This window comes from Macrobrachium nipponense, chromosome 23, assembly GCF_015104395.2.
Source record: "Macrobrachium nipponense isolate FS-2020 chromosome 23, ASM1510439v2, whole genome shotgun sequence".
Classification (NCBI taxonomy): Eukaryota; Metazoa; Arthropoda; class Malacostraca; order Decapoda; family Palaemonidae; genus Macrobrachium; species Macrobrachium nipponense.
The window spans coordinates 63,406,744-63,427,578 of NC_061090.1; the positions used below are offsets into that span (position 1 = coordinate 63,406,744).

At 37.0% G+C, this 20,835-nt stretch overlaps 1 long non-coding RNA gene across 1 annotated transcript; it reads left to right on the forward strand.

The window, feature by feature from the left end:
* The first annotated feature begins 228 nt into the window (after nucleotides 1-228).
* On the forward strand, nucleotides 229-14,667 carry LOC135196797 (uncharacterized). The gene is made up of 3 exons (XR_010310477.1): nucleotides 229-520; nucleotides 11,903-12,683; nucleotides 13,494-14,667. It is a non-coding gene; the product is annotated as an uncharacterized LOC135196797 (long non-coding RNA).
* The last annotated feature ends 6,168 nt before the right edge of the window (nucleotides 14,668-20,835 follow it).

Sequence of the window (20,835 nt, forward strand, 5' to 3'; positions counted from 1 at the left end):
GTTAATACGTGTAATTGCACATAAGCATTGACATAAAAAAAGGACATATAGAAGTATATTTAAATTTAGATATACATTTATGGACATTTTTTATATTTGGGATATGGCTGGTTTGGTATTCTCTAATTAGACTTTTATCTCTTTCTTTGTTGTTCTATCATCCCTTTCTAATTATCCGCCTATTAACTGACCTTTTATTGTTCGTGTATGTGCTTACACGTCCATAAACTATTTATATATATGTTAGACATCAAAGGAGACCGTCTCCATAGAAATACTTTGTGAAAATCGGGTCTCATTCCACCAGCCAATAGGAGATCGTTTACGAAGACTCTTTGCCCAAAAACCGAAGCTTTGAGCCAATGAGAGAGGGCGATAGAAACGTCGTGTATAGTGGATGCCTCTGATTGGCCAAAGCAATTCCTTCCCTGACCGTAGATGGCTCAGTGTAAGTGACTAGTGACAGCTGACAGCCAGGACCGGGACGGTCTCCTCCTTCCTAAACAAGAGCTAAGAACTGGTAAGAATTATGGAGTTTCTCGGGTCATATTCTTGCTGTTGTAGGGTAGAATGATCATTGGGAATCTTAAGACTGTCATGGAAAGGGGTATCTTGGGCACGGAATAGAGAATTTTGGCACTTTTGCCAAGTTTTTCTGTAGGGCTTCAAGACTGTAGAAGCTGAAAGACCGTTGTAGTATACTTTTTGAGAAACTGACTTGTGGCAAATTTCTGTAGATTTTGAGGATCTTGAACGTATTTGTGGTTGGGGTCCATAGCAGAGCTTTCGTCTTAATATTACTAAGGTGCTAAAGGGAGAAAGAGGCCTGCTGCGTATACCTGGACTCTTTGAACCGACACAGAGACACAGACGATGTCAGACAGATGTTCTCTGTCTTGGGTTATGTGGGAAAAGGGCCAAGTGTAGCGATTCGTGGTGCTATGAAGCCCTGAATTGAAAAGTATGATAGGTACAATTTAGCCAAACATCGTACTCGCTGAACCAGTATATCACCAATTCATTGCTTAAATCAGCTAACAGTCCGTAAGGTGACTAGACTAACTACCTGCTGAATAATCATCTCTCGCAGCATTCTGCTTAAATAGGGGGTAATTCTTCAGAAGCAATCCGCACTGGATATTAAAATAAATAATCACCTACATGGAAAGAGCATGTGAAAAGCAATATAAAAAGTATAGTCATTATATGAGAGATTGAACGGGGTGGAATTAAATGAGCTTGATAAGTTTTTACATCGAATTTTTCCTAGGTCGGGAGAGGTGTTTCCTCTTCGGTAATGTTTACTTTTAATGAGCCCTCTAACTTACTTTCTTACGGAAACAAAAGCAGTTCCAGTTACTCATTATTGGCTGAGAGGTGTGACATCGTTATGACGTCATGGGTTTCATAACCAATTACGAACGACTTTAGTCGAAAACTAAATTTCACTAGCATTTCAGCGGAGTAATAAAGTTAGCTGTCCAGTGTCCACTGGTATCCTTGTTTGACTGAAAACTCGAAAAATGAAGCAAAAACTGGCATTTTGTCTTCCTGTAGCTATGGCAGAGGTAGTGGCTGGCCCTACTGGCATTAATTTTGACAGAGACCTTCGATTTCCTACCGATTGTTTGCAGTGCAATGTGGGTTACGGTGAATTTTATCATTATTTGTCTAGTGGTGGTGGTAAAGAAGTTGTGATTGAATATGCTCAGAGACATAATTTAAATCTTCAGCCAAAAAAACTGCGAGTGTTGTGGAGCTATTTGTCGGATCGACTACAACAGGAACGCCTTTGGGTGTGATCGCTCTGTAGTGACGAAAGGACGTCGGCGTAAGCGATGCGACACCCAAATCTATCTGCCACGGTAAGTAGCCTTACTGTAAACCCTGTGGGTAGCGCGCGCAGCGCAACATTACCTCTTGCCGTACATGCCGTGCTTGCCAAGAATCTTTAAATTTGCGGATAAGGCGCGAAGCACCGTTCCGCTACGGCCTTACTGACAGCACACATAAATCGATGGTCGCCGATATGTAGTCGCTCCTTACTTTGTTTATTGTTGTTTTGGTATCGCCGCCATATTGGCTTTGGTGTTCTTCCGCCGATTTCGGTCGGCGGTCGAGTGGGCCCGCGAATCAGTAGGTGCTCCCAATTATTATTATTGCTGCAAAGCACTCCTTTCTGGTTGTTTTGCGTAAGAAAATAAGTTAGAGGGCTCATTAAAAGTAAACATTACCGTAGAGGAAACACCCCTCCCGACTTAGGAAAAATTCGAGGTAAAAACTTATCAAGCTCATTTAATTCCACCCCGTTCAATCTCTCATATAATGACTATGCTTTTTATATTGCTTTTCACATGCTCTTTCCATGTAGGTGATTATTTATTGTAATATCCAGTGCGGACTGCTTCTGAAGAATTACCTCAATTTTTACCCCAGTTCCTCGGTGGTTAAGATCCATAGATAGAGGCTACGTAGTAGCCAATAGGTGTGGGACCTTTTATACCGAAGCACGCAAGCACACGTTATACACAAGCTTTTTAGCATTACTGCGTCTGTCTCTTTCATTAGAAATGAAGAGAAAGCTTTGTAATTTGTCCTTCATCGGCCGTTTGCGAGTTTGACAGCTCGAAGCCTCTGTTTCGCTTCAAGATCTACTGCAGCCATTTCGATGATCAAAGTCGTTTCAGTACTACATCCATGAAGACGATTAGCTACAGCTCACAGTTCGACAGTTAGGTCAAGTCATGAAGTTACCGAATATAACAGAAAAAAAGGCGTAGTATCTCTTCATTTATATAGAGCCATCGATAGATCTTATAGCAGGGAATTAAGAATGTTCCTCAGTAAAGCTCCATTTGTTACGTGGTCTATTACTACGAACGTATTTTGAATTTTAAAATTTAGGAGCGAGGGAGACGAGATTACTATAGTTTACCAATAAACTACTTTTATCTTTCCCCTTCAGGTTGAAAAATCATTTGTATAGAAAATGGTATTATAGGATATTGGGAAACTTAGGAAAATGACCTTTCTCTCTCTCTCTCTCTCTCTCTCTCTCTCTCTCTCTCTCTCTCTCTCTCTCTCTCTCTCTCAGTTAAAACACTGGGAACAATCCAAAGGACATTTTTCGGTGGGTTTGTAAAAATGTTAGTAACTTTTTGGGGAATATAAATTGCCTAGCGTGTGTTTGTTTCATTTTACTCGTTGTTATGTAATGGAAAATCTGACGTTGATTAACGTATAAAGACAAAGCTGGCACTAATTAACGTAAGCCTAATTTCCGACAAAGTTCACCGCCATAGTTACGTTTAATGACTCGACAGGTTATATTATTCGTCTGTCTTGCTCGAGACGAGCTGGACTTATCTATGTTAATGGCTGCCGCCAAACCTTGAAGCTTGAAAAAAAAAAAAAATTGTCATTTACATTGTAATGTGACTCTGGGCACTAAAGGTATTTGGTTTCTGTGCTGTATTTCATTTCGTATTGGCAGAATTGGTGCCAAGTGTTCAAATAGTGAGGTTAAAGAGATTTAAAGTCACGTAAACAACTGCTGAATATCTAAGGCATTCTGGTGTGATATAATTACTAAGGTCATTCTTAGATTAGGTTAAGTAAATGTGGTTTTTGGACATTAATTCGCAGTACACGACATTAACTTGCAATACAAATATTAACTTGTAACACAAGATATTAACTTCCAACACAAAACATTAACTTGCAATACAAGTTATTAACTTGCAATACACGACATTAACTGGCAATACAAGACATTATCTTGCGATACACGACAGTAACTTGCAATACAAGACATCAGTACACGACAAATTGCATTACAAGACATGAACTTGTATTACATTACAAGACATTAACTTGCAGTACACGACATTAACTTGAAATACAAGTCATCAACTCTCAATACAGGGCATTAACTTGCAATACACATCAACTTGCAATACAAGACATCAAGTTGCGATACAAGACATCAACTTATTAATAGCAATTCCATACAGGGAGTATTCCTTGACTTATAACATAATTAGTTTAAACCAAAGTGTATTTGAGGCTGACCAGATAATGAGAGCAATTTGTTGGAGTCAGTCATCAAACCGTTGCTTTATTTTAAGCTCCTCCATCTTGAATCTTTGCTGTTATCTAAAGTTCCTCCTGTGGCAAGTGTGAAGTTACTTAGGAAGAATTTTCTTACGTTTGTTGCTATTGAATCTTTAATGTATAGTTTTAGGCGACGAAGTTGTGGTACATTTTACGATTGTTGTTTCAGTAAAGCATTTATCAAAACAACGTTGTGAAAATTTGTTGTGGATAGATAAAAAGGAGTGGCTCTTGCTTCTGTTGATGACATTTATGCAAATTAATATTTGCAGTTTCCTTGTAGTACATTGCTATATAGGTAAGGTGCTCTTATAAGGAAATGAATTTGTTGTACGTTTTCTATTACTTGTATCAGTCAAAAATGGTTTACTTAGTCGTGTACTGCATTTTGTAACAGGAATCAGCTGTGATTTTAACATATGAAGACAGCTGACAATAAGGTCTTTTAAAATTGTCGATCAATAGACTTTTTAGCGTTAGTTGCAACCACGTAAGGTAACATAGCTTCCAGTAATCGTTCGTGCATAATTAGTTTGACATTCCAGCCATGTTTAGGGTCGATTATGGAAGTCGTCAAACCATCAGAAACCATGTCCACTATATGATACAAAAGACTTCAAACTTTAAAATAGTACACATTCCCAATAGTGAAAATTTCAGACTATGTATTCAAAAGCTCGCATGTTAGAGTAATAATGAAGTTGTTGAGAAGTTAATATATTGCTATTCTTAAAGTTCCTTATAGAATGAGGTGTGACGCCAGTTTTAGTAGCCGTTAATCAATCAAGGAGTTATAGAATGCTGATTTATTCTCGGCTTGGTTTCGTTGACTGATGAGGAACAGTTACTATAAAGGGCATATTTACAGTGACAGTATCACTTTAGGGTGGTGTGTTGTTGTGAGGCGGCTTAACCTTGGGTCACCTATGGGCGTCTTTCTCTGTCACCATACCACCGAGGGCGGTAGGTTTGTATGGTGGACAAAATAACTGGCTAGTTTATTGTTTAATTCATTTGTTTCATTTTCTGCTGGAAGGAAAACAAATCCATTGTGAAATGCGGGGGCCGGAGGTGTGAAGTTGACTTTAGAAAATATTGAATGCCATAAACTGGGGACTTACATATGTAGAAGAGACATTCATTACAGATACAGATTGACTCTGGTGAGCATTTTAAATTCATTTATAGCTTCTTGTACTATTAATAGAATGTGTTACGGCACGCTTTTGTATTACGGGAATTAGTTAACTAATGCGGGCATTATTTTAGTCTCGAGTAAAGCAATCCAGGTTAAGGATAGTTGGCTTATACACATGGAATTTGGAGAAAGTAGCGTGTTCTGATCAGTATATATGTATATACTAAGGACGAATAAAATGTGATCGTATATACTTTAGGACGTTATTTTTAAAAAAGTCATATTCCTTCATTTCACGTGCTGAGTGAAGATAATCATAGTACGAGACTTCAGTCACTCAGACCGACGTCTTGAAACTCGAGGTGTTGTCCAGTGTTCACTGTTTTGGCTGATGATAAATTGTTTTGTTTTTAAAAAGGGTGAAACGCTGATTGAAATACTATTGGTAATGTTTATGTCGCTGATTTTCTTTAAACTATTAAATCGAAATAGACATTTACGGTTTGATCAAGGGCTGTCCACTATCCATTTCTCTAATAATATGTATTGACAAATAGTACCATATACCGGATGACAATGAACTCGTGTAGTCTTTAGAATCACGAGTGAGGTCTCCAGGTTTTTTTATCCTATTAAATATAGCATCAAAATAGAAAGGGGGTGGGGGGGGGGGTTGTGGAATGTCTTTGACTGCCAAGCAAGAAAATGCCTGTGCTTTATTGAGTGTTCCATCATTGACGTAGTGTAAGATTGTAGAACTGTTATTGGATTTGCGAAATGATGTATCGCTGATAAGTCTGTTTAAGCACCGGATTTTTAAAATGCCTCATAAAGCATTTTAAGAAGGAAAATGGCTCGCTGTAAGCAGTCTCTTAGAATCTGTCTGTTTTAAACACCAGGAACTGGAATCAGAATAATGAATCCGTTGCATTGGGCATTAATGAACTGGCATTTAAACATCTCTGATGTTACGCTACACGACGCCATTCCTGTGCTTTTGCAGAGAGAAATTCGGTGGTTTCCATGGCCCCAAAAGCACAGTTATGAAGTGTACTTCTCCCGAGGTGCACTGAAGGCATAAAATTTAAGGTTATCTGTACCGTCTCTTCGGCCCCATTAAGCTGCTGTAACCCCTTTAATTCATTCCTTTTGTTGTACCTCCTCTTTCTTCCATCTTACTTACTTGCTTTTTTTTAAGGTTTTCCTCCTGTTACGCCTTTGAGACCTAGCTTTTACTTTCTATTTTCCTTTCGTCGCTAAATGACCTCATGGGTCCCAGCCTACATTGTATATAATAGGCTATTGTTCCGAAGCTTAGAGTACTTGAGGAATTGACTGGTAGCCTACAAATCCTTTGTAGTTTCAGGCCTCTCCTATCGTCCCAAAGCTTACGTATATTACTCGAGGGATTAACTGGTATAATTCCCTTGTAGTTTTAGGCCTATTCTATAGTTATTTGCATCAAACATTGTTTTCATTATATGTGATTAATGTAAATAATTTTTTGCTTACAAACGAATCTCCACTTCAGGTGCCATTTCCAATCAAGCCGTTTCAGTACATTTGATACCACTCATTATTATTATTATTATTATTATTATTATTATTATTATTATTATTATTACATCGTTCAAGGCATTCGATTACTGAATAAGACAGAAAGAAACGTCATTGAATCGATGGCTGATGCTAAATCCAAATTGAGAATTGAATAACACAGAGAGAGTAGCGAGAGACGAGAGAGACGAGAGAAGAAGGAGAGAAAGGAGAGAGAGAGAGAGAGAGAGAGAGAGAGAAATGTCCCTCAACAAAGTGGAAATCTGATATTGGTGGTCTATCATTGCAAATTCATTGTTTTCTGAAAGAATAAGTCCACCTTTAATAACTATTTGCAAAGCTAAAAGGGTGTTGATACAATATCTTGTTTTGTAGTCATTTAGTATCGATAACCAATAAGTACAGAAGTAGAGCGAGAAACCAAGAAGTAAACCGATGACACACTTTTAAGAGATTCATAATTGCGAAATCTATACATAGTATCTGAGGTAGCTTTCGTTTTATAAGAATGATGACGAAATTGAGTCAATCAAATCGGTGATTAACGAATTAAGAGAAATTTCAAAACGAGCTCGAAATACGAAATATTATATGAACTACGATTCAGCTGAAATATTCATTTTTTCATTTGTCTGTTAAGTGCCTATCAATATGACGCATAGACGACATTTTCTATTATAAAACTCGTAATTGTTTGAAGAAATCAGTTTTAGCGTTCTGTCGCTTGTGTGGAGACGAACTGCTTTTGCATCAAATCGGCTTTATGGATGTATTGACACGACTTTTAACTACTTTTGTTCGAACCAAAACGACTTAAGAGGAGGAGGAGGAACAACCGGGAACCGCTAGGAACCACTTGAAGCGTACGTCAGCTGACGTCGAGGTTAATTGCTATTCAACATTCATAGCAGGAGTCGACGACTGAACTCGTTCAGGTTATTATTATAATATTTTCGCTTACTCGGGGAGGAAGCCTACAAACTGCTTTGTTGTTGTTGTTGCTGCTGCTGTTCTGGTTAGGGGGGGGGGGATAGGACAGCCCTATGGAAGAGACTAAAAAAGGTATGAAAAAGGGGTTTGGCGTTGAGTTAAAGATACAGGAATTTTAGGATAGGATATTTAGGATTTATTTATGAGAATGAGAACGTAAAAAATAAATAATGAGCATGTTAAACGGCGCAGAAAAATAATTTCTGATAAAATATAGCGTACTTTTAGTCTTCGTTGGTGAAACAAGACGCTATCTCGTTTAGTTAAAAAAAAGTAAAAAAAAGAAAAAATAAAAAAAAAAAAAATAGAAAATTAAAAAAAATCCTATCGTTTGCTCAAGGTTGGAGACTAGCACAAAAATGTTAAGATTCAGTCGAAAAACCATTTCTCCTGTAAACACAACCGTTACTGGAGGCCTTATGCATAGTTTAATATGTAAATGTGTGAATATGGAAGTAGGGATAGGTCAATATGACAATGTATGAATATTTGGTAGAAATGGGTCAATATGTAAATATGGAGTTAGGGATAAGTCAACAGATTTACACAGGAATGGTCTGAACATTTTGACCAGAAGTGTCCATCTTAAATATACAATGACAGGGTCAGGAACCTTCTTGCTAAACCCAGATTTCATTCGGAATAGTAGTAGGTTTGTCGTACTAATTATATTTTATGCAGTTATTCGTCCTGTGTGTCTGGTTTCTCTATAAAGCCTGTTTATGAAACTGAGGTTGGTGATGTACTGGCATGCAAAGTGAACTAGGTAAGATATATCAGCTGGTTTCTGACGGTAACTATGTTGTTCCTTGTGAAGACGTCCTTTCTGCCACTCGTTGCTTGATAGACCAAAGCTATAGGTAGTAAGAGACCCTAATTATTATTATTATTATTATTATTATTATTATTATTATTATTATTATTTTCTTATTTTTTTTCTCTATCACAGTCGTCCAATTCGACTGGGTGGTATTTATAGTGTGGGGTTCCGGGTTGCATCCTGCCTCCTTAGGAGTCCATCACTTTTCTTACTATGTGTGCCGTTTCTAGGATCACACTCTTCTGCATGAGTCCTGGGGCTACTTCAGCGTCTAGTTTTTCTAGATTCCTTTTCAGGGATCTTGGGATCGTGCCTAGTGCTCCTATGGTTATGGGTACAATTTCCACTGGCATATCCCATATCCTTCTTATTTCTATTTTCAGATCTTGATACTTATCCATTTTTTCCCTCTCTTTCTCTTCAACTCTGGTGTCCCATGGTATTGCGATGGGACACCAGAGTTGAAGAGAAAGAGAGGGAAAAAATGGATAAGTATCAAGATCTGAAAATAGAAATAAGAAGGATATGGGATATGCCAGTGGAAATTGTACCCATAATCATAGGAGCACTAGGCACGATCCCAAGATCCCTGAAAAGGAATCTAGAAAAACTAGACGCTGAAGTAGCCCCAGGACTCATGCAGAAGAGTGATCCTAGAAACGGCACACATAGTAAGAAAAGTGATGGACTCCTAAGGAGGCAGGATGCAACCCGGAACCCCACACTATAAATACCACCCAGTCGAATTGGAGGACTGCGATAGAGCAAAAGAAAATATATATATATATATATATATATATATATATATATATATATATATATATATATATATATATATATATATATATATATAATATTATTTATTATTTTTATTTTATTTATTTTTTAAGTAATCTTAATTTTTTAAGTCAATCACAGTCCTCTAATTCGACTGGGTGGTAGCCTATTTAGAGTCCATTACTTTTCTTACTATGTGCGCCGTTTCTAGGATCACACACTTCTGCATGAGTCCTGGAGCTACTTCAACCTCTAGTTTCCTAGATTCCTTTTCAAGGATCTTGGGATCGTGCCTAGTGTTCCTATGATTATGGGTACAATTTCCACTGGCATATCCCATAATCTTCTATTTCTATTTTCAGGTCTTGATACTATCCATTTTTTCCCTCTCTTTCTCTTCAACTCTGGTGTCCCGTGGTATTTCGACATCAATGAGTGATACTTTCTTCTTGATTTTGTCAATCAACGTCACGTCTGGTCTATTTGCTCGTATCACCCTATCTGTTCTAATTCGACTGGGTGGTAGCCTATTTAGAGTCCATTACTTTTCTTACTATGTGCGCCGTTTCTAGGATCACACACTTCTGCATGAGTCCTGGAGCTACTTCAACCTCTAGTTTCCTAGATTCCTTTTCAAGGATCTTGGGATCGTGCCTAGTGTTCCTATGATTATGGGTACAATTTCCACTGGCATATCCCATAATCTTCTTATTTCCATTTTCAGGTCTTGATACTTATCCATTTTTTCCCTCTCTTTCTCTTCAACTCTGGTGTCCCGTGGTATTTCGACATCAATGAGTGATACTTTCTTCTTGATTTTGTCAATCAACGTCACGTCTGGTCTATTTGCTCGTATCACCCTATCTGTTCTGATACCATAGTCCCAGAGGATCTTTGCCTGATCATATTCTATCACTCCCTCAGGTTGGTGCTCGTACCAATTATTACCGCAGGGTAGGTGATGTTTCTTGCACAGGCTCCAGCGGAGGGCTTTTGCCACTGAATCATGCCTCTTTTTGTACTGGTTCTGTGCAAGTGCCGGACATTCTCTTGCTATGTGGTTTATGGTTTCATTTTTCGTATTGCACTTCCTACATATGGGAGAGATGTTATTTCCGTCTATCGTTCTTTGAATATATCTGGTTCTTAGGGCCTGATCTTGTGCCGCTGTTATCATTCCTTCAGTTTCCTTCTTTAGCTCTCCCCTCAGTAGCCATTGCCATGTGTCATTGCTGGCTAGTTCTTTAGTCTGTCTCATGTATTGTCCGTGCATTGGTTTGTTGTGCCAGTCTTCTGTTCTGTTTGTTACTCTCCTGTCTCTGTATATTTTTGGGTCTTCGTCTACTTTTATTAGTCCTTCTTCCCATGCACTCTTCAGCCACTCGTCTTCACTGGTTTTCAGATATTGCCCCAGTGCTCTGTTCTCGATATTGACGCAGTCCTCTATACTTAGTAGTCCTCTCCCTCCTTCCTTTCGTGTTATGTATAGTCTGTCCGTATTTGCTTTTGGATGTAGTGCTTTGTGTATTGTCATATGTTTCCTAGTTTTCTGGTCTATGCGGCGGAGTTCTGCCTTCGTCCATTCCACTATTCCTGCGCTGTATTATTATTATTATTATTATTATTATTATTATTATTATTATTATTATTATTATTATTATATTATTATTATTATTTTCAGAAATAAGCCTTATGTCTGTCAGAAAGCAGAAGGCTATTTGTTGTCATAACCTGGTTGTTAGTTTGGTCGGAGAATAAACCTTTAGTAAATCAACATAGGCCTAATTCCAAGGCCATCATCGCCTCCTCCGAAGTACAGATAACAACATCACTATCGCACTGATTTGCACGGGACGTCACGAATAATCATTTTCTATATGGAAAGGTCTTCAAAAGTGACTGATCTCTTCTTGCTCAGGTCAACTTGATTGAAGATGGTGTACGCAGTACGTTGAGAAATCCTTTGGAATAGGCCGGGAATGAGTTTTGACTGGAACAACTCGTTGGTATAGTAGGCTATGAGTTTTTGGAGAAACTGGTGAGGATTGGAAGTGAGAAATGCCTTCAATTTTCTGAAGTAATTAAACGGTTTGTGGCCTCGTGTTTGTATTCATTCCTTGGTCAGTCCTGTTCTGTGAAATTTAGATGAAATAAACCCTGTCACATCAGCACTTGGGAGGTTAAGATTGATTTGAGAAACTATGAAGGAATTTGTCAGTTTGTCCAGAATCCTGACCATGCAGTCAATTCAGATTGTATTCAATACCACAGGACGGGAACAAAAAACATTTAGGAGCAGGTATTGAGGTCATTCTTAAGAACAGCTCAGTTCTTTAATTATAACAAACCACAGAGAGAGATTATCATCGCCTCATAGCAACTTCAAAGGAACTATATAGTCCTGTTTCTCTAATATTGAGAGACTTATATATTCTCATTGAATATTACTCGTATCGAGCCTCCTGTTTTCCGTAATAAGTATCTAATGACGAAAATTTTTGTTACAGACTATAATGCGCTTCAAGTTCTACTGCAGCCATTTCGATGATCCAAGTCGTTTCAGTACTACATCCATGAAGACGATTAGCTACAGCTCACAGTTCGCCAGGGTCAAGTAATTCAAGTTATCGTATAAAACAGAAAAACAAGGCGTAGTATCTCATTTATATAGAGCCATTGATAGATATTATAGCAGAGAATTAAGAATGTTCCTCAGTAAAGCTCCATTTTTACGTGGTCTATTACTACGAACGTATTTTGAAATTAATTGAACTCTGAAGTAAGCGGTTTTTCGAACTATTTGGCCAAGACTTATTTTTATCAGTACCTTTTATTGTTTGTAAGTCAATGAGTAAATTAGGATAGCGAATGCAGTCAATTAAATACAATAGCTTAGGTAGTTCTTGTTTGCAAAATGAACCGGTAGGTTAAGATATCATTATTACAGCTGAGTCAAGAAATTGTTATGAATGATGAAAGTAATATCTAAATTAAGAAGCAAATAAAGTATTAGGAAACTGAATAATCTGTTAATTTTGGCGTTTGGTTCGTTTGTCAACTTCAGTTTGGTTATGGATAAGTTTTTATTTCTATAACGATGCAATGTGACGCTTTTGATTCTTAAAAAAAAATCGTAAATATTTGAAGAAATCTGTTTTAGTGTTTAAATTGTTAGTGTAGCTACATCAAACTGACTTTGTGGATTTACTGAAAACGACATAGATGGAAGATCCAGGGACCGATTCAACGTCAAAATGTGAAGTAAATTGGCGTCGACAGTTGAACTGTGTAAGTTGTTTAAGGCTTTTACTTTGATTTAAAAGAGGCCCATTAATCTGTCTATGACACAAGGGGTCGACTCCTGTGCTAAAATATAGATCATTTGTAAAATTAACGCAAATAACTTTTGCCATAAACACCGACTCTGCTGGAGATATAAAAAACCGATTCTACAGGTATCTACAGACCTTGTTATATAGGTATCTATAGACCTTGTTATATAGGTACCTGTAGACCTTGTTATATACAGTTCCTATGTAAAAGTACGAACCCTGAGATAGGACAAGGTTAATATATCATTTGCCTGGATTTAGTCCCAACTTTTCACCAGAGGTGTCATGTATAGCTTGTTATAAAAATCTACAATGATTCTGTAAAACAGTCGATTCCACTTAGCATTTGCACAGAACACATATTGTTATGAACTTTTTGCAATTCATGATCAGATTTTTGATTTGATAGTGAATGGTATTTATCGCATGCGTCTGGTTTGTTTATAATATTACCTATTAATTTGCATAAAGTTAGTCAAGTATTCGCATAAAATGGACACGAAACCAAAAGCTTCCTGAATTAAGCCTTTCGTATAATATTAACTGTTGTGTTTGCACGTGTCACACAATGCCGTAGGCCTATATAGTCAGCGTATGTCACCCGTCGGTTATATCTGCTTCATTAATTAAGAGGCACTTTTCTATTATTTGTCAAGACAATTAACTAACAAATACTTAAACCACGGCAGAGGGATTAGAGAATCCCTCTGCTGTGATTTAAGTTCGATTTAACTAAAACCAGACTAACGATTAATTTATTTCTCAGGTCTGTCTGTCTCTCTGCGGGCATTACGGACAACTGATGACGTCCACGACAACACATTTCGTAGTCTCGATTTTCTTAAGACAATCGTGTGATTAACTCCTTATTGGTAACGAATTAGTATATACCACTTTTTTGACCTGATAAGTGTATCTATACAGTGTAACTGTAGATATGAATAATGAAAGTTAGTATACTTACTTATTTGTACATTAGTCTAATTCTTGGTAATGGAGGCCAGTGTATCATGATAATGAACACTTGATCTGCTGCAAGAATTCTCGAAGCCTTTTGGATGGAGCTGAAGGAGAAATAGTCTGTCATTTTAGTCCCCTTTATTCCAGCCAAATGTTGGTTTTGTCAAAAGATTTCTTGAAGAGAAAAATAGAGCCGAATATTGAATTAATCTTAAGTGGTATTGCTTTCGTGATTTATGGGTCTAATTCACGGGTAAGGAATTAATGCAATGAAAATGTAATTAGTTGAGAACTTACAAGGTGTATGTTAGCCATGTACAGTTAAGTCAGATTTCTAAGTTTTGTAACTGTTATTAAGTCAGATTTCTAAGCGTTTCAATTGTATTAGGAGTTTTTTTCAAGTTGATGTAATAAGTAAACATATTTTTTAACTTCGTTATAGATATCTGGACAAAATATTTCCACAACAAAGGACGTATTGGTATTGCTGGTATAAAACTATCCTAGCTTTTAAAATAGTACGCCATGATCAAATCTTGACAATCTGATTGTTACGACTGTTGGTCAAAAACATGAGTGATGCCGTTTACGAGGTAAAACAAGGTCTGTGGGGTAATATAACATTAACATTCAAGCTTTACAATTTTGGGAAAATGCTTTTCATCATATGCAATCAATACTGAAAGATTGCTTCATTTCAGCAATTCGCAACTTTTACATAAAACATATTGGCACTATGGAATTTTGAAGTTCTAACTCACTTATTAAGTTTTCTCTGCTATTCTCAAATGGTTATTGGTCAATTCTATGTTATTTTATTATAGTAATTCGTTTGTTTTTTAAAAGAGTACTTTGAGGTTAACTGAGCCAACCAGGGGAGTGTTTGGATTATGACAAACTAGAGAGAGGTGGGTCAATGTTATTACTGAAAAATCTTGCCAGATTAAGGAAAATGTTGAAATGGTTTTAGAAAAGTTATAGCCACGCTCAAGTAATAATAATAATAATAATAATAATAATAATAATAATAATAATAATAATAATAATAATAATAATAATAATAATAATAATAATAATATTATTATATATTATTATATTATTATTATTTTTTTTTTTTTTTTTTTTTTTTTTTTTTTTTTTTTGTTTTTTTTTTTTTTTTTTTTTTTTTTTTTTTTTTTTGCTCTATCACAGTCCTCCAATTCGACTGGGTGGTATTTATAGTGTGGGGGTCCGGGTTGCATCCTGCCTCCTTAGGAGTCCATCACTTTTCTTACTATGTGCACCGTTTCTAGGATCACACACTTCTGCATGAGTCCTGGAGTTACGTCAGCCTCTAGTTTTTCCAGATTCCTTTTCAGGGATCTTGGGATCATGCCTAGTGTTCCTATGATTATGGGTACAATTTCCACTGGCATATCCCATATTCTTCTTATTTCTATTTTCAGATCTTGATACTTATCCATTTTTTCCCTCTCTTTCTCTTCAACTCTGGTGTCCCATGGTATTGCGATATCAATGAGTGATACTTTCTTCTTGACTTTGTCAATCAACGTCACGTCTGGTCTATTTGCACGTATCACCCTATCTGTTCTGATACCATAGTCCCAGAGGATCTTTGCCTGATCGTTTTCTATCACTCCCTCAGGTCGGTGCTCGCACCACTTATTACTGCAAGGTAGGTGATGTTTTTTGCACAGGCTCCAGTGGAGGGCTTTTGCCACTGAATCATGCCTCTTTTTGTACTGGTTCTGTGCAAGTGCCGGACATTCTCTTGCTATGTGGTTTATGGTTTCATTTTTCGTATTGCACTTCCTACATATGGGAGAGATGTTATTTCCGTCTATCGTTCTTTGAACATATCTGTCTCTTAGGGCCTGATCTTGTGCCGCTGTTATCATTCCTTCAGATTCCTTCTTTAGCTCTCCCCTCAGTAGCCATTGCCACGTGTCATCGCTGGCTAGTTCTTTAGTCTGTCTCATGTATTGTCCGTGCATTGGTTTGTTGTGCCAGTCCTCTGTTCTGTTTGTCATCTTCCTGTTTCTGTATATTTTTGGGTCTTCGTCTACTTTTATTAGTCCTTCTTCCCATGCACTCTTTAGCCACTCGTCTTCACTGGTTTTCAGATATTGCCCCAGTGCTCTGTTCTCGATGTTGACGCAGTCCTCTATACTTAGTAGTCCTCTCCCTCCTTCCTTTCGTGTTATGTATAGTCTCTCCGTATTTGCTCTTGGGTGTAGTGCTTTTTGTGTATTGTCATATGTTTCCTGGTTTTCTGATCTATGCTGCGGAGTTCTGCCTTCGTCCATTCCACTATTCCTGCGCTGTATCTGATTACTGGCACTGCCCATGTGTTTATGGCTTTTATCATATTTCCGTCGTTGAGTTTTGAATTGAGTATCGCCTCGAGTCTCTGCATATATTCTTTCCTGATCGTGTCCTTCATCTCTTGGTGTTTTATATCCCCTCCTTCCATTATTCCCAGGTATTTGTATCCTGTCTCATCTATGTGTTTGATGTTGCTCCCATCTGGTAGCTTTATCCCTTCAGTTCTTGTTACTTTGCCCTTTTGTATGTTGACTAAGGCGCATTTTTCTATTCCAAACTCCATCCTGATGTCCCCAGATACAATCCTTACAGACTGGATTAGGGTATCTATTTCCTTAATGCTCTTACCATACAGCTTGATGTCGTCCATGAACATCAGAAGGTTAATTCTGTTGCCTCTTTTCTTGAGTTGGTACCCGGCATCCATCTTCTCTTCTGTAGTACTTTTGTCATGGGAATCATGGCTACTACGAAGAGTAGTGGGGACAGCGAGTCTCCCTGGAAGATCCCTCTCCTGATATTAACCTCTGCTAGTCTTATTCCAGAGCGTGTAAGTATTGTATTCCAGTTGCGCATTGTATTTTTGAGGAAGCTGATGGTGTTTTCCTCTGCCCCATATATTTTCAGGCATTCTATTAGCCATGTGTGTGGTATCATGCCGAAGGCTTTCTTATAGTCTATCCATGCCATGCTTAGGTTGGTTTTCCTTCTACTGCTCTTCATTACCATTTTGTCTATCAGGAGCTGGTCTTTTGTGCCCCTACACTTCCTTCTGCAGCCTTTCTGTTGGTGGGGGATGGTGTTTGTCTCCTCTAGATAGTTGTATTGCCTTTCACTGATGATACCTGTTAGTAACTTCCACAATATTGGTAGGCAGGTGATAGGTCTGTAGTTACTGGCTATATTTCCCTTACTCTTGTCTTTTTGTACTAATGATGTCCTTCCTGTGGTCATCCATTTGGGTGCATGGTGATTTGAGATACAATGCTGGAGTTGTTCTGCTATTATTATTATTATTATTATTATTATTATTATTATTATTATTATTATTATTATTATTATTATTATTTTCTTCTTCTTATTTTTTTTTTCTCTATCACAGTCCTCCAATTCGACTGGGTGGTATTTATAGTGTGGGGTTCCGGGTTGCATCCTGCCTTCTAAGGAGTCCATCACTTTTCTTACTATGTGCACCGTTTCTAGGATCACACACTTCTGCATGAGTCCTGGAGCTACTTCAGCCTCTAGTTTTTCTAGATTCCTTTTCAGGGATCTTGGGATCGTGCCTAGTGCTCCTATGATTATAGGTAGGATTTTCACTGGCATATCCCATATTCTTCTTATTTCTATTTTCAGATCTTGATACTTATCCATTTTTTCCGTCTCTTCCTCTTCAACTCTGGTGTCCCATGGTATTGCGACATCAATGAGTGATACTTTCTTCTTGACTTTGTCAATCAACGTCACGTCTGGTCTATTTGCACGTATCACCCTATCCGTTCTGATACCATAGTCCCAGAGGATCTTTGCCTGATCGTTTTCTATCACTCCCTCAGGTCGGTGCTCGCACCACTTATTACTGCAAGGTAGGTGATGTTTCTTGCACAGGCTCCAGTGGAGGGCTTTTGTCACTGAATCATGCCTCTTTTTGTACTGGTTCTGTGCTAATGTACTTCAGTACATTTCAGGACAGCTGTAGGTACAACCGGTTTTAGGATACGTACATAGCTTTTTAAAGATAAATTCTCTGTATGTTTAATATTAGCTTTGAAGTACGGTAGTTCTGTGTGTTTCAGGATACATAGTTTTGCTTGATCAGGGACCTAGTGTCAGTGTGATATCAGTCAAAAGTAGCTCAGTGTGTCTGGATACGTAGGTCATTCAATTTTCTTGTGAAGTATTAGCAATCTGGCAACTTTCAGGATACGTGCTTTTTTTTTATACATAAGATTAATAATAGTTTCAAATTAACCATAAAAAAATCTCAGTTGGTTATTAGCCTTTTTGTTTATCTATTATATATTTGGCAATGCGTGCATGTATGTTTGTATGTGTATGTATGTATGTATGTAAGTATGATTGGTATGGGCGCCCAGGCCGCATATTCCCGAAGAGCACTGAGCTTCGGCCAGACTCCTCCCCTACAGCCACTATGGGCGGAGATATCTAGCTCTCCTAGCAACGACGAAACATTTTTGTTTGCTCCCCGTAACTGCCCACTCGTTCTCCTCCGTCATTAGCTTATTTTGTTATGTTTTTATTATTTTTATGTTGTATAAACATGAAATTGTGATATATATCCATATTTTACGATAGATATACGCATAATTTGCTGTATAAATCAATATTATTCATAAATTTATTTTAATATGCTGCTAGCCAAAGTTCTTTAGCGAAAGTGTTTACTATGTGAACGGATGCTATGACAATTACACGAATATATACACATTTCATCGTAACTGAAGCTCAAAATGTTACAGTTAATGTGTTTCCAGTATTATATTTGTATAAGGTTACTTGATTAATATGAGTAATAGTCAAATGACTTCGTTTCCTAAACCCGAAGTTTATTTACATTCGTCAGCTGACGTGTGGCCTAACTTCTATCTTTCTTTTATTATATGCGAGAAGGAATTTGGGAATTTATAAATTTATTTTTTTATCAATATAGTAAACATCACATTTAGTGGTAAACCACAATATTGAATTTACTAATGGCAAAAATACTTTATATTGTTTTGTTTTTATCAGTCAGCCCTTTGATTTTTCTCTTTAACTCTTGGTGTAGCCTAACCTTAGAAATTTTGTTTTTTCTTTTATTTTACGAGGACATATAACGAGAAAATTCAGTCAAAGAAGGGGGCAGGGACAAATTGACCAGCCATGTAGAATGTAATATATAGTAGTGGTGGGATGTTAGATGATAAGTTTCAATTTTGCTCAACATATCCTTACAAAAGAAAGAGGAAGAGATGGTACCAAACCCATTTGGGCACCTCAATAGTTAATTCTGCATTTGTAGACTCAAATATATGATACAATATTCAGAATCTTGATAAAAGAATCGGGGAAAAATGATTGACACTGGGTTAGACTGCAAAGGGGTAGATATTTAAATCCTATGGAATGTAGGTTAAGAAAGGCACAGTATGACAACAAAAGCCACAAGCCCCAATGTATTGTATGCTTTGCTTAAAGAAAATGGTTCATGTAAGAGAAAGCAATCCTATTTTTTTATGATTAATGTTTTGAAAAACCACCTTTTTGTTTTGAGACATCATACCTATCAAGTGCACTAAAGGCAGTGCCAAAGTGGAAAATAAATGTGTTGAGGCATTGATGAATTGGGTAAAGGAATGTTGGTGAAATTATAAAGTCATATATGAAAAGGAATTTTTATGATTTGTCTCAATTTTTACCTTTGCATACAATTCTGTAGTATTATTTTAGTTGCTCAACCTTCCTTTTTCAGATAGTATGCTTCAGAAAAATTCTCTTCACTTCATGATGCATTTAATTTCAGTACTTAGTTTGTGTTCCTTCATTTTTGCTCTCAGATATATTCACTTCTAAAGGGTGGCAACCTTGCACAACTTGGAGCTTCAAGTAGCCTGCTGTTTGAAAAAACATACATGCTTTTCCTGTTGTTACAACCTGCTCATCACTTTCCATCATCTACACTGCAGTACAATGCGCATAAATGAACTTTAATGTATATCAAGCATGGACATGAAGGGGGTTTTAAAAAATAAATTTCCATACTGTGAAAATATCTTACATGAGTCTTTATTGCTAAATAATACTAATGAAGCGGCGAGATCTTTCTTACTGCAGACTTATAGTAAAAGGACAAGTTAATAAGTGCGAGAATACTAAACAAAAAATATATTGTAAGAAAAATAAACCCATTTTCAACAGTATCATAATAAATGTCTGTAGCTTCCTACACACAAGGCATGGATGCTAGTAGGTGACACATAACGAGCCCTAAAAAATAAAAAACTACAATCTGAAGATCACACAAATAATAAGTGAGAAGTGCATATGCAGTTCTAGCATAACGAGTGAGTAGTACGTAAAGGCAACAGATGGCAGCATGTAGAAGCCTAACATAAATAAAAATAATAAAAACAAAATAAGCTAATGACTGGGAGACGAATTAAGAGGTCAGTATGGCATAGCGAAATGCAAAATGCGTGGTCCGTCGTCTGCAAGGAAAGTGAGATGTCTCCGCCCACAGAATTCTATTAGGCCACACGTCAGCTGACGAATGTAAACAAATCTTCGGGTTTGGGAAACGAAGCTCCTTTCCTGTCAAGTAAATATATATAATAATATCAGGAAACACCATTAACTATCACATTTTGAGCTTCAATTACGATGAAATCGTGTAATTGGATAGCAAAGTTCTTTACTCATAAAGGTTTATCACTAAGCGATTTTCGAACGCTGTGCATATGCAGTGTAATATATTAAAACACCTAGAAATACCACGAATTTCTGTGAATCGAATAACTTTTACATGAAGCATTGTGAATAACACAAATAATTGTAATACGCAATTACAACGAACAGAATTGACTGCTATTTTTAACGAGGCATAAAATGGTTTACCATAAAACATAGTATTTTCTTTTATTCATTTTTTTTATTTTCAAAGAAAGCAAATTTTTTTATTTTATAATAAACTATAGTAAAAAGGTATTTTGGCTTAAAAAAATTAACAATTATAAATTAAGAAACTTGAAAGGCACAACACTTTATGGTCCTAGAAACGTGAAAGGAGTGAATTTCCATTTTTTCCCCAATATGTTTTCATACTA